This window comes from Homarus americanus, unplaced genomic scaffold, assembly GCF_018991925.1.
Source record: "Homarus americanus isolate GMGI-L3 unplaced genomic scaffold, GMGI_Hamer_2.0 scaffold20860, whole genome shotgun sequence".
NCBI classification, from domain to species: domain Eukaryota; kingdom Metazoa; phylum Arthropoda; class Malacostraca; order Decapoda; family Nephropidae; genus Homarus; species Homarus americanus.
Window position 1 is genome coordinate 22,501 of NW_024737935.1, and position 14,855 is coordinate 37,355.

At 37.2% G+C, this 14,855-nt stretch overlaps 1 protein-coding gene across 1 annotated transcript in view; it reads left to right on the forward strand.

The window, feature by feature from the left end:
- LOC121873624 (leucine-zipper-like transcriptional regulator 1) overlaps positions 1-14,855 on the forward strand; it is a gene marked incomplete at its 3' end in the record, with an annotated part of 44,780 nt that overhangs the window by 15,514 nt on the left and 14,411 nt on the right. The gene's annotated exons all lie outside the window — the stretch shown is intronic.

The window sequence follows — 14,855 nt, forward strand, 5'->3', positions numbered from 1 at the left end:
TTGAATTTTTAATGTAGTACCAGTAAATCATTTGAATTATGCTATCAGAGAGGCAAAACAAAGCCTAAAATAAAATTCCCACCAGGTTTTTTGTACATTTTCATGAAAAAGAATGGATGAATGAGGATGGTGTAAAATTGTGGATAGACAATGTGTGGAACAGGCGGCCAGGTGGTATGCGCAAGGAATGCAGTTGTTGGTCTGGGATATGTTTCAGTCATGTAACTGAAAATATAAAAACTCAATTAGCACGAAATAAAACTGAGATTGCTGTAATAACTGGTGGTTTGACTTCTGTACTGCAACCACTGGACGTTTGCCTGAACAAGTCATTTAAAGATCATGTGTGTGAAGAATGGAATAATTGGATGATGGATGGTGAAAAATCCTTTAAAATAAGTGGGACTATGCATGCTTCATCACTTGATGTGCTGTGTGATTTCGTGATCAAAGCATGGGGTGAAGTGAAAGTTGAGACTGTAATAAAATCTTTCAAAAAGTGTGGTACTGTATCTCTAATGCAATGGATGGTACGGAGGATGATTTGTTGTGGGACACTAACGATGAAGCCGACGCACCAAATTCGGACTGGGATCCCTATGACGACAACGTAAACAATGAGACTCAGGGTGTGTATGACGAGCTCTTTGCTTCAGACGATTCTAGTGAGTTTGATGGATTTTAAATGTTTGTGATGTTCATTATTTAATTTTTTTTATTTTGCAAAGCTTTCATTGGTTTAACACCATATTGGTACAGTGATCCCTCGGTTAACGAACTCCTCGGTTAACAAAATTTCGGTTAACGAATTACCTTCCATAAGAATATTCAATTCGGTTTTAACGAAAAAAATTCGGTTAACGAATTCCTTGCGAATTTTTCCCAACATGTTTTCGCCTGCTTTCGCCTGCTCACCAGCTGTAGTACAGTCGGCCCTTAACATACGCGGGGGTTACGTAACAGAGATACCCGTGGATGTTAAAAATCCGCGTATATGTGCCCCCCCCCCCCATGTCCTTATTTACCGTATATACCTGTGTGTAGTTCAAGTTTTTAAGACCAAATTATTTGGCAAAAAATTGGGGGTCGACCTCTAAATGGGTAATAGTTTCGTTAGGTTGAAAAATATTTACCAGAAACTACCAGTAAACAATGGAAACGACGCACCACCAGCTGTGAGTGTCGGTACAGTTGCCAGGGCAGATCTCTTGAGTCATCATAGCAAGCCCAAAGTAGCCAAATCCATGGTATGGTAGCACAGGACGATGTAAAACAAAGTATTCATTTATTAAAGTTTATTTATAGATACTGTACATAAATTTTTGTTCATTACATTTGAAACATCAATCTTTGTTAATTAAATTTGAAACAAAAGAAAACTACGATACCGTATTTTCATTAAAATATTACATCACAAGTATATATTACCTTAACTGTGACTGAATGAATATAGGTATTCTCAGAAATAAATATGGAAATATAATATTTTTGCTGGAATGACGTACATATTACAGTGGAAAGTGGGATAAAATCATGACGAAAACAATGACTTTCGCTTTCTTTCGTTATTCAAAAGATTTTACCGTAATCGCTTTTCGAATGGTTTTCAGTTAAAAAGCTGTTGTACTCGTACTGTATTACAATAATATTCTATCCTATCATTAGGCTTATAATCCCACAACTGAAAACCATTCGAAAAGCGATTACGGTAACATCTTTTGAACGAAAGAAAGAGAAAGTCATTGCTTTCATCACAATTTTATCCCACTTTCCACTGTAATACGTACATCATTTCAGCAAAAATATTACATTTCCATGTTCTCAGAAATAAATGGTAGTTTTGTTGAAACGTAATGTACAATATTTAATATTAAAATGCAAAAATAGCTATAAAAACAATTAATACACCCGTAATGTACTGGCTGGCATCTCCACTCGTCCCTGCTCCCGCGTCCAAGGTCACCACTCCTCCCAACTCGCTCCCTCCTCCACCTCCTCACCATCACTACTGCCGACAACGAACACAAATGTTTTATGAATAACTGCACCTCCACTTCCTATGTACAGTACTGAACTGTACTGTGCTGTGCATTTTTACAAACAATAAACATGACAAGAAAAGCTTTTAAAAAAAAAGAGATAAAAATTTCACTTTACTGTAAACTGTACAGTACCTATCCTCGGCGACAGGACGGGGGTCATCGGGCTCATCGTCAATCAATTCCATAACGGGTGGTGAAGTGGGGGCGACGGTGGATTCAGCCGCTTCCTCACTGCCGCCAGTGATTGATGGTGTTAAATCTCTCCTTCGGTGATCAAAGAACATGGTGATGGGGAGTTGTCGTCTCTTTCTTTCATTTCTTCCATGATGTTTTTGTATGGAGCGAAAACGTCATCCATCCCTCACATGAATTTCAGGACATGCACCATGGAGGGGTCCATACTATAGGCCAGGTTTTTCAGTGCCTCAATATTCCTGGTCATCTCCCCCAACTTCTCCAATGTTATTTCTTGGTGCTCTTCCTCATCCTCTTTCCATTTCACTTCCTTTTCCTTGCCTGAGTCTACTAACTCCTGTAGATCCTCCTCGGTCAGCTCAGTGTCGTGTTCTTCAATTAGCTCCCTAATCTCGTCCTCTGCCATGTCCTGGAAGCCTTCAGCAGCCACTTTCCTTGACAGTGCCAGGGTCTTTCTGAATATTTTCATTAAAATCCATCAAAATCATTTTCCTTGTCATCGTCTTAAGCACCAAACAACTCCTCCCAGTCTTCTCCTTGAACAGGGCTAGAGGGTACGTGTTTTTCGAATCTTTTTCAATTAAAAAAATGTTACAGCACATGTATATTTTACCTAAACTGTGCCTGAATGAATATATTTTCAGAAATAAATAGTAATTTTGCTGAAACGTGATGTATTTCAATGTAAAATAGGATAAAATACATGACGAAAACAAAAGACTTTACCTAACCTTCCAATGTTCAAGAGATGTTACTCGTTTTTTAATAGTTTTCGGTTAAAATACTGTTTTATTACAATAATATTATATTCATACTGTGCTTGATATACCACATTCACGGAAATGTAATATTTTTGCTGAAATGACGTACGTATTACAGTGGAAAGTGGGATAAAATCGTGACGAAAACAATGACTTTCGCTTTCTTTCGTTCAAAAGATGTTACCGTAATCGCTTTTTGAATGGTTTTCAGTTAAAAAAACTGTTGCATCACAAGTGAATTAGGATAGAATATTATTGTAATACAACAGTTTTTTAACTGAAAACCATTCGAAAAGCGATTACGGTAACATCTTTTGAACGAAAGAAAGCGAGTCATTGCTTTCGTCACCTTCCACTGTACAATACGTAAGTCATTTCAGCAAAATATTACATTTCCATATTCTCAGAAATAAATAGTAGTTTTGCTGAAACGTAATGCATTTCAATGTAAATTAGGATAAACTACATGAAAACAAAAGACTTTACCTAACTTTCCGATGTTCAAGATATGTTACTCGTTTTTTTAGTAGTTTTCGGTTAAAATACTCTTATATTAGTGATAGTCTATTCATACTGTGCTTGATATAATACATTCACGGAAATGTAATATTTTTGCAACTACAATGCTGATGTCAACACAAGCGTGGTTACAGCGAGACTGACTGAGTGAGGGAGAGCTATGCGTGTGTGTGAGGTTGCGGGAGCGGGCGGTGTCCCGTGTTCAGTGCCGCGCGCGAGTTGAATGGCGCGCGATTTGAATGTACTTCAATTACTTCAATGTACAGAATATTCCTCCGGCGGGCCAATCCACGTACAGTGGGGTATGCTATAACGAATCTAATTGGTTCTAGAACCTTGTTCGTTATAGCATTCGTTCGTTATAGGATTAATCCGTTCCAGGCCCCCAAATACAACCACTTAACACTGAAAAATATAATATAAAATTGTAAAAATTGTAAAAAAGTGCATAAATATGCATCTAAACCCCTGAAATAAAGAATATCATTAACATTTGTAATAAAAAACAATAAATAAAAAAAAAAAAAAATTAAATAATGTTCGTTGTAGGAGTTTCGTTTGTTATAGCATTCTCAATTTTATAGGTAAAACCGTTCGTTATAGGAATATTCGTAGTAGGGTCCGTTCGTTATAGCATACCCCACTGTATTTGCAAATCCATGTATTATAAACCCGCGTATGTTAAGGGCCGACTGTATTACTCCGCCAATACTGTAATTGATTTTAGGGCTTAAATTTGTTACCATTTGAGTAAATATCAAGTGTACTATTCAATAATTTTCTAAGTCTTATATTAAAATTTTCAGTCATTTTAACAATTATTTGACATAATTGAAGTACAGGGAACTAGTTTTTAGCGCGCCAAACAGCCACTTGACTCACCCAGAATGGTGTCAGTTTGTGTCTCTGCTCAGTGGAGGAAGCATCTTGCTTGAGACTCTCTTGAACATAAACTATTTTTACATTTTTACAGTACAATTATTGGTCATTCTGAAATTTATTTTACATATTGACAATATATAGTGCAGTGCAGTGTTGATTTAAAGAAAATAATCTTGAATTACACCTAGTGAACTTAAATTTTATGGGTGAAATGGCAGCATGAAGCATGAGGTGACTTCTCTTCCACCCCCACTGCCTTCTCTTCTCCCTTCTCCTCCACCCCCACTTCTAATTCCCATCATCATCATCATCAACCAGGAGCCTTCTGCATGCACACCTCAAAGTAAATGTACTTTATTGCATTTATTTTTAGTTTGTATGTAATTTTCGATGAGCTGGAACCAATTACCCAAATTCCCATTGAAACAATGGTTTCGGTTAACGAATGACCTTCTCGAACGAATTGTGTTCGTTAACCGAGGGACCTCTGGATAGAATTTTAGTGAGAAAAAAAATTGTAAACACCACATCATCTGTTTCAAGATTGACAACCCCAGCTACCTTCGCTGACCCATATCATTAAGGTAACTTGTACAGAATTTTAAGGTTTTTGTTTTTTTATCTGGCCTATAAGATGACACCTGGTTTTGGGGTGGTTTTTTGATGATTCAAGTGTTGTCTTATCCACCAAAATATACAGTATATCTGAACCTAAAATGAATTTCAAAGAGGCTGTGATTCTAAAATGCTTTACATAATTCCATCTTAGATATATAGCCTGTATCTATACATATGTGTGAGAACTAAGTGTATTTAAAATTGTGCTTAAATAACTAAGTCCCACTGCCCCCTCCCTCACCAGCACCCCCCCCCAGATGTTACTTGGTGTGAAAAATTAAGCCACTCGTCAATTAGAATCGAAGAGTGACATCACCACAGCCACACCCCCAATTACAGGGACGGTTCACAGTGAATCTTAGGCAGACTCAGTCACTATGGAGGCAACAGTCATCCACAAACTCCTCAACTGAAGGAGCTTGATAGATACAGTACTTGGAATGCCCAGGGGATGGAATGGAACTACTGAGGTGTTTCCTGACATTATGTGACTTATCTCTCAAGCTTAACACCCCACTACCTGCATCTGCTGCTTGTGAGCGTCTGTTTAGTCATGTTGGGCTTATTATTTAATAAATTTATTACTTTCCAGAGGGACGACAAGCCTAGTCACAAGACCATGGAGTCAGACACTAATGCAGTATTTTCTTGATTTAATGAACTAATTTGAGCCACCTCTCTTTGTTATATTGAAATTTCTACCAAATTGGATTTCCCTTATTTTTGCTCGATTTAGCTAACTAGTTCACTAAATTGGGTGTGACTCCATTAAATTCCGCTGTTTGGCGAGTGGAGTTTGTTTACATCTGCTCAGTCTGTGTCCTGCCGCCACCACGTGTGTTGTCCACTGCTACCTCTTGGTCAACTAAGTACTGTGCTTAGACATCATGCTGAAAGTCTCTCAGACGTCTCAGAAAGGAAGTGGTGGGGAGTCAAAAGAGTTTGGCTATCAATTGGAAAAAAGGTTGGAAATAAAAAAAAATTAAATCAAACACCGAGCCCCTTAGTTTAAGGTAAACAATGAATAATGTTTCTGATGTTTCTATACAGTATACTGTACATATCATGTGTCTGAGTTGTCAATGTAGGTGTGAGCATATTAACGGAATTAATCTCGATTTAGCGAACTATTGTATTTCCACGCTAACCTGGCCCATAAGCCACGTCGCTCATCTATAGCTACAAATAGCTGATAGGTTACCCTGAGCGTTTTACCTCCCCTGACTGCGCGTATATAAGCTTTTTTTTTCCTTTTTTTTTTTTCTTTTTTTTTACGGGATCAGCCCACCCAGGCACAGGACACTGACCCACATTAGGACCTAGGGGTGAAAATATAATAATAATAATGATAATAATAATAATAATAATAATAATAATAATAAGATAACTATTATTATTATTATAATATTAAAAAATTAATAACAAAATACCTGTACTAAAAATAAAGATAATATGCTAACAATAATAATAATACGTAACCATAAATAAATACAAAAACGAAAAAATTAAATCAAGAATGAGAAACGATATACCTTGTGTATGTTGTGTTGTCAATGTAAGAGAAACAATTGAGACCCTGCAAATGTGTGTAAATGAGGCAGAAAGTCAAATCAGCAACCTGGGACTTGGTCACAATTTTTGTGATGCCATATGGCAGCAGGGTCTACCATTAGACAATACATTATGCTTCCAATTTCTTCCCAGGCGGTAGTACCTCTCTGTTTGATAGCTGCCGTCTACCTACTACTGTACCTATTTATATCAACCTTTTATAATATTTAAAATTTTCTAACATCCTCTCTAAAGTGCTAATGCCTTGAAATCAATTTGCATTTAGTGCAGATATTTAACATTATTTTAGATAATAACAGGTCTGCTTACCAATTGTGAACACATTTGTGTTTTAATTTTCTATGAACCAATCAACTATTAGTATAGAAGAGGGGCATGGATTATGGGCCAGGTTAGCGTGGAAAGGGTATAATTTAGTAAATGGAGCGAAAAATAACGAAAATACAGTAATTCCTTTGCAAAATCGAGAGTTCGTTATATCAGATTCCATTAAATCGAGAGTATACTGTACATTGGTACTCGTGTCTAGCAGGACACGCTATTTCTTGTGATATGGAGACAGTATTGATACGATTTAAGGACAATGGGAGTTAGCACCACCAAAGGATGGGTAGCATAAAAGAATCCAATCTAAATTATTATGAATAGGTAGGTGGTGACATAAAGTGGTTAGTAACTCGGTCCTGTGCTAGGAGGTCCCTGACAGTGGGACAGTCAAGGCAATACAGTGAACACTCGAAGATTTGGACCCTGTAAATCCGGATTTAGATTCGGATAAAAAATTTTGGGTTCTGGGCTAAGAAGCCTCCATAAGAAGCATTCCCAAAACAGGGTGAAGGTAGTTTAAGGCTTACAGTTTTTATCTTATAAAATGTCACAGACTAAACATAGCTGCCATATGGCATCACAAAAAATTTTGACCAGGTCCCAGGTTACTGATCTGACTTTCTGCCTCATTTACGCACAATTGCAGGGTCTCAGTTGTTTCTCTTACTACTGTATTGACAACACAAGATGCATATATTTCTTCTCACCTTTGATCTTTTTTCTTTCTTTTTTTGTTTTTCCGTATACAGTAGTTTATTATTATTATTATTATTATTATTATTATTATTATTATTGTTATTATTATTACTATTATTATTATTATTATTATTAGTGTTGTTGTTATTATTATTAGTAGTAGTATTTTAATATTCTATTTTTAATTTTGTATTTTTTATTATAATTTGTATTTACGATGAATTATTATTATTGTTATTATTACAGTATTATTATTATTATTATTATTATTATTATTATTATTATTATTATTATTATTATTATTATTATTATTATTATTATTATTATTATTACAGTGATCCCTCGGTTAACGGGCGCCTCGGTTAACGAAATTTTGGTTAATGAATTACCTTCCATAAGATTCTTCACTTCGGTTAACGAGCAAACCCTCGGTTAACGAATTCCTTACGACCTCCCCTCAACATGTTTTTGCTTGCTCACTAGCTGTAGTATTAGTCCGCCAATACAGTAATCGGTTATAGGGCTTAAATTCCTTACCATTTTAGTAAATATCAAGAAGGTTGTACTATTCAATAATTTTAAAAGTCACATTAAAATTTTTAGTCATTTTAACAATTATTTAACATAATTAAAGTACAGGAAACTATTTTTTAGCATGCCAAACAGCCACTCAACACACCAAACAGGTGTCAGTCTCTGTCTCTTTTCAGTGGAGGTAACATCTTGCTTCAGCCTCTCTTCAACATAAACTATTTTTTCCGTTTTTACAGTGAAATTATTGGTCATTTTAAAATTTATTTTACATATTGATGATATATAGCACAGTGCAGTGTTGATTTAAAGAAAATATTCTTTTTGTTCAACCCAGAATGCGACGCTTAGCTTTTAACCTCGGTATGTTAATGCCTAGCAGTAACTCGCCAGGCCAACATACAGGCAATTAAGACATCTAATAATTACTTAATAAGTAATATTAGGAGGACACGTCGCTACCTGGCATTTAATTGCAATTGTCGAAACCCCCGCCCTTCGCCCCTCATCGCACGCACTGCCACCTTCATCTCTTGCCTGGCGATTCAGCTATAAGTACACCCATTGGAAAGCTCCGCGAATTTGTATTGTAATTGCTGAAATACTAAGCTCCGCGAGGATTTTATATACGGTATTTGTACTTATTAGCAGTGATGAAGTAGCGTGACTTTTATTTTGTTATGTCTCTCAATTATTGTATTTGGGACAATTTCTTATACGATCTCTGGTCAGTCATGGAGACAACAACACGTCTTCTTTGTGAAGTCGTTTAGATCGATGTGACTATCCCTTGCCTTTAAGTCACTCAGTGAATGTCGCTGCGCCCTCCTGGGCTCGTCTTCACTGAAAAAGAATATGTGAATATATTTATTTATATATACATATATATGTAGACTGTTTATAGTTTTCTTTGTCCCAATTATTCACGTGCTTGTATGAATGCCATGACTGTCTCTCTTCCTATTCATATGTTCGTTCACAAAAAACCTTTGCGCTTCTTCCCTCGGTTTTCTTATACAGTATTACCCGGCCTAACGCGGTTTCACTTAACGCGTTTTATCATATACGCGGTGCCTCGCCAGAGCTGAACTTTCACTTAACACGGATTTTTTCCACATATACGCGGTGAGTGTCTGGCTCGAGCAGCTATTTTAATTGCCACCATACCCTGCCTGACTGCCTGTTTTGGCTCATAAAATTCATACAAATTACCGGCCGAATATAATTTACATTGCTGGAATTCTTATAATTTGGTGATCATTTGAATATAAACATCATATATTTTGCATTAGACATACAAATTTTAGATAAAAATTTTTCTCAGATAACTATGTTTATCTTTTGTGCAAAATATATGACATTTATATTCAAAATATTCCCTAGTCTTACAAGAATCCAGCAATGTCAATGTATTATCTAACTTTAGTTTGAGGGTATTATTTATTAAAATTTAGTGGTTTTCCCCAAAAATTTCTCTGAGAGGAAGAGCCGGCAGTGTAGTGTGAGAGGGGAGGAGTTGAGTCCATTATTTGAATGGACATTAACTTGGCGACTATTTCTCTATTTCTCTTAAGTATTAATTGTGTGCATGTACCATCATAAAATTAAGATGTTATTTTACTACAACATAGGTATGTGCCTTCAAAAAGTGGAGTTTGGAGTGCGGGCGGTTTCTATTGGAATTAATCCCATATGTTCTGTTGTTCACTTACTTGATTTCACTTAACGCTGGGACCTCTGGGTTCAATTGACCGCGTTAAGTGGAATTTATTATATTATAATTAAAATTGCTCTCAGCATAAAGCCAATTTGAGTTTTCTCTTCATAACTTTATTTTTGGATGTCCTCAGAGCGGGTTCAGCCTTCCAGGCTAATTTGAAGCAGGCCACAGACTTACTGCCTTCCGAACGTTGACCTTCCGTCTTCCCAGCACCAGAGTTAAGTTGAATGTGTTTTTCTACATCCTTATATGGGTTATATGAGAACAATTCAGGTGGAATTCTCAACCCAATAAGCATATCTTGAGTAATAGAACGCCAGCGTTAAGAGAGCCATTATGTTAGCTTACTCGGCACTGCCAACCTTGTTGGGTGATAGTGCGTGACGGTATCTCCGCTAAGTTATTACTAGGATAAACCAGCTCTTATTGGCAACAAATAGAGATCTTGATGACCTCTATATAAATGTTCTAAATGAAATTAATTTATGTAAAAAAAAAATGAGCTAAGGACACTTGAGATAAGAGTCGGGAGAGAGATATCATGGTGAGTTAATTGCTTATAATTGTCAAATGAGTGACTTATATAATGGGGTCAAGAGATCTTTAATGAATTAACTTTACTAAATGAGATAATTTTGAGTCATATTGACAAGCTTGGGAAAAATGTTTTCCTCTTTTGTATTTTTTATAATGATATAATGTGACCTATGGTGTCCTCTCCTAGATAGTATTGGAGGCGATGAGCTACAAGAATCAAAAAGTTCAGCCTAAGGTCACACAAGGAATTGATAGTATTGAGTGATGAGCCACAAGAACTAAAAGTTCAGCCCGCATAACACAGCTACAAGGAATTGATAGTAATATATGAGTCATATGGACTAGGAGAAGTTCTGAAATTACACATTACATATGGGGCGAATTGATGGTATTGAGTGATGAGCTACATGGATCAGGAGTTCAGCCCATACAATACATACAAGGAATTGATAGGCATTGAGTGATGAGTCATACGACCAGGAAAGTTCAGCCTACAGCACTCACATAATAAAGAGTTGATAGTATTGAGTGATGAGTTACATGGACTAGAAAGTTCATTTGCTACAATACACAAGGATGAATCAGTTCGTCAGCAGAGAAACTGAATTCAGTAGAAGTTTCACCTCTAAGACCCAAGGGGGGCCACACATGGCGTAATTATGCAAAAATGTAGGAGCCACTCTGGATTACTAAGATCGATCCTCATGCAGGCTTGCATAATTCATGGTGCTGTATTGAAATAACCTATTTTCACTAATGGATTGTTCAGTTTGTTATGACAAAATTTTTAAATTTCATCAAGCTACAGGTGATAAGAAAGAACTTATTGGGCAGGTCCAAATTCAAAGAGATGGAATAAGGCCCTGAAGAGAAATTGTTAAATGTAAAACATTGGAAAGATCCCAAGTTGGCAGAAATGAGGTTTATTGCGGTAGGGTAAGAGATTTAATCCTCACTTAGATGTAAGCCTGCTTCTCTGCCAAGCAAAAAAAAAAAAAAAGAGAATTTCCAGACAATGGGCAGTAGGAAGTCTACAAAACTCCTATCTACTCAGTCTGGATTTCAGGATTCCATGGATCAGGACAATAGGCTGGTTCTAATTGATATATTCAGTCTCTTGGAGCAGGAAGAACCTTTTGAGACTGATTTCATCTCATCCACATTTTGGGCAACTACTTCCACCTGGGGCAAGAGTGTTGCTGCTATGAGTGGAACAGGCTGCTGTCAACTGCCATGCAGCTGATGTGATGGGCCATTGAGTGTAAGGATGATCCAACAGGTCTTGGGGTGTCATTGCAAGAGATTCAAGTCTTCATTGTTTTCATTACATCTGAATCTGTGGATTCCTTTATTCAAGGTATCGCATGAAATGCTTCTAAACTTCCCGATTCCCTCGTAGCACTTACAAAGAGACAGAAGCGATGCTAAACTGTGGGTCATCATTCATTATTTTTGTAGGTGATACCACACCTTCTGGCCTGATATTCCGCTCAAAGATGATCTCTGAATTCAGACGAAGTCTGGCTAATGTATTGAAAAATTTAACATCTATTCCTACAACAGTGATGTGTCAGTTATTAACTAAGCTTGCAGGACCATGGTAACCAGAGGGACAAATGTTTTGCTGCTGTCACAAGGACCCCATATTCCCTAAAAATAACCCATTTTTGATATGCGTTGTTGAAAGCCCCAACATCATTCAGCTAAGGAGCAAGCCAAATAATGCTCAAGTAGTGCTTATTTTGCTACGCTTTTCCCTCCTCTTCCCTGCTTTATTTGAAGGAACAATCATTGCTAAATATAGGATCTGCTGTTGAAGGCTTATTAATATTATCAACCCCAGGAGTCTTGTAGACCTTTGGAGATCTAAAGAGGAAGGTTTTACAGGAACAGGACCATTGCCTGTAATTAAAAGTTATCAACCCAGAGAAAACTTTAGAGGAGGAAAGAATCAAAGACGTATTAGGGGTGACCGCTTGTCTAGAAGTGATGGAATTTGGTTCCACCACATCAGCATCCACCTTCCAATGAAGTCACAGACAGTCATTATCCTAGGGGGTTGGGAAAACAGATGACTTCTTTCATAGGCTGATGTAAGAGAATCAAAGGTGGCTCCCCACAGACTTGTTGAGGCGCCCCCAACATTTCCCAAAAAAGGAGCAAAAACCAACCCTCATTGCTAGAATTTGTAATTCAACTATTAAACAGAGGTGCTGCAGAACTGTTACAGCCAGAGAATGTCTCAAGCAACCCCGCCTATTCCCAGTCCCCAAGAAAGGTAAATGGCAACAAGAGGGATTTTGGATCTTTCTACTCCTGAACAAATTTATTAAAAAAAGTTTCAAGATGCTCCACGCATGACATCTGAGGCATTCATCTCACTCTAAGTCGCTTGGACTGTGCGGATCTCTCAAGATGCTGCATATCATGCTCTTATGCCCCTAGGTACAGAAAGTTTCGCGGTTCGCAAAGGGGATGTAAGTTATCAATCTACAGTGATGCTATTCGCCTGACGATTGCGCCCAAAAGTCTTTTATAAACTGGCTAACATCCTCAGAGAGATCTCTTCATAAGGAGGGCAAAAAGTCTCCTTTGCTTATCTAATGCATTGGCTTATATGGAAACCTTTAAGATTGTCAGCAAGCAAACCTAACGTGACACTAGTACTTGCCTCAAAACCTGATTAAAGATTAACCAGATCAAATCAAATTTCAAAAGTGATTGATTAGATTCCAGAGATACAATCAGTAGTCAGTCACCTACCAGAAGCAAAAGTACATGTGATAAAATCAAGTAGAAGCTTTTAATGTGCATATTAGTTTCTCAACATTAAAAAAACTTCTGGTATGTTGAATTTGCTACAATAGTGGTTCCATTGGGAAAAGGATGAAAAGCAATTATCTCATCTGTGCCTCTAAGTTGCTCCACAGAAGCAGAAATATTGCTTTTTCCTTTTTTCCCCTATTCAGACAGAGAATTCACCTGTTATGGTGACAAAGGACAACTTAATCGTTCTCTCCTGGGTCCCTCAAACAGTTCGGTCGCTTGTACGGATGCTATCTGGAAGGATGTATGCTATTCCTCAATAATAGGGGAATCTAGCTGAAGGGAAGAATTAACAGTGGTCTTGTTCTTTTTGTCATAAAACCCAAATTTACAGAATGTACCCATCCTTTTGCCATGGGACAACAGAACTGCAGGCTTATCTCTAACTATCAAGGCTCAATCAGGTCTTGGCCTTCTACAATCATTGTCAGAAATCTTCAGTGGTTTGTGTAATAGAAATACCTACCTCAAAGCAACCTCTTATACCGGGAGTACAAAACACCAGATGCGCTTGTCCTGCCTCCGCCAGCATCCACAGAAACAAATGAACCCTAAAGGCACTGAGCTCAAGAGTTCAGTGAAGAAGTTTGAACCCAAAGATAGATTCCCTATTCTCTAAAATCACACAAGATGCAACTTTATGCATCTCTGGAGAGCTTCAATTTTAGGAAATGCACTATTCTTTAGATTGAACCTTGAATTCAATCTGTCTGTTCCTACCTGTGAAAAATATTAACGGAAGTGGTTCATGCAAACCTGGGATCCTTCCACAAGGAAGGTCTCTAATTGCACTATATTGGATCATGGGCAACCTGGTGCCTGACCTGGACTTTGTGCCCTAATCCGCCATTTGCAACAAGGATGCTCATGTCAGGCCTACATTCTTTGAAGTCTGAGATATCCTTGGCACTTCTACGCTGAGTTTCTCAAAAGAGCTTAAATAGGTTGTTACAATCCTATATAGCTAACTACATTAGCAGATCATGACCTCAAACTTCTATGCAATATGAGAAAGCTTGAATCTTTTTCAACAATTTATCGTTAACAATCACAGAATCATTGTTTCAAAAGAAGTTGTGTTAGAATTTTTAGAATTCTGTTCAGAGTTAAAGGCTCAAGGATAGACACAATTGCATCTTATAAATCAGTATTGCTGACTTCCATGGGGTTTTAATATTACTTTGAACCTAAGGATTTTTAAATGCTAAGATTAGTCTTTGCTCAGAGACCCCTCGCTCAAGAGAATCCCAATTTGGTCTCTGGAAAAGCAATTTCTTATAAAGCCTAATTAAGGCTACAAATTCAGAGATAAATTACTATAGGCAGCTCTTTTCCAGCAATAGCAAATAGCTTATGAGAATAAGTGAATTGATTTTCACTCTAATAACGCATCATTGATAGTGAATCCTCGTTAACGAAAGCACAATCTGCTCCAGCAGGTTGCTCAAGTTAACCTAAAAACTCATAAAACGTAACCATTGTTTCAATGGCTTGCACTGTTCTAGCTCACCAAAATTGCTTAAATTCAACAAAAAGGTAGAAAAGTACACTTTACTGTAGAGGTGTGTATGTAGAAGGCCCTGGATGATGATGATGATGATGGGAATTAGAATGGGGGTGGAGGGAGAA